The sequence below is a fragment of the Galeopterus variegatus genome, unplaced genomic scaffold (genome assembly GCF_000696425.1).
Source record: "Galeopterus variegatus unplaced genomic scaffold, G_variegatus-3.0.2 Scaffold133371, whole genome shotgun sequence".
Classification (NCBI taxonomy): domain Eukaryota; kingdom Metazoa; phylum Chordata; class Mammalia; order Dermoptera; family Cynocephalidae; genus Galeopterus; species Galeopterus variegatus.
In genome coordinates, this window is record NW_007859482.1 from 1 (window position 1) to 627 (window position 627).

Genomic DNA, 627 nt, shown 5'->3' on the forward strand with positions numbered 1-627 from the left:
AAATATGACACTAAATATTAGCAATTCATCAGAAAGCAAGTTAAGTAAATGAATTGGAAATCTTTTGTAGTCTGCAGTTTTGGTTAAAAAAAAAATTTGTTACTCTGGCTTTCAAACAATTTATTCTCTAAAGAAGATATTCCGAATGTTGTTGGAAAGGTAAACAATATTCAAATGGATGAACAGAAGTGATTAAAGTTTTATTCATGGAATACATGTTATTTTCTTCATTCTTTGATCCCAATCTATTCATCCCTCTTTCAAAGATCTTAGCTAGATATGTGTTTGTAAATTTTAGCGTCATCACTACTGAACATCAATTTTAACATTAGATAACAGTGATAGTATTCTTACTTGCAACAGAAAAATCAAATGGAATCAATTTGTTTAATCTATTCAACTGGGTCTGTTTCTTCTGATTCATGCAGTGAAACAGACAGACCACCCACACCAACAAATGCCAGAGGCCCACAGGCAGCCTGCAAACATCCCTGCCTACCACAGACCATGGGAGCAGGAAGCCTGTTTCCTGTTACTTGCCACCCAGCAATGCCCATCTCACGTGCGCACAGATCCAGAATGTTCAAGATTCTTCTTTTACTGCTACAATTTCGGGGCTGTCCATCG

General features: G+C 36.5%; 1 pseudogene; it reads left to right on the plus strand.

Moving 5' to 3' along the window:
• Positions 1-457: 457 nt before the first annotated feature.
• LOC103584831 lies at positions 458-619 on the plus strand (annotated as a pseudogene).
• The last annotated feature ends 8 nt before the right edge of the window (positions 620-627 follow it).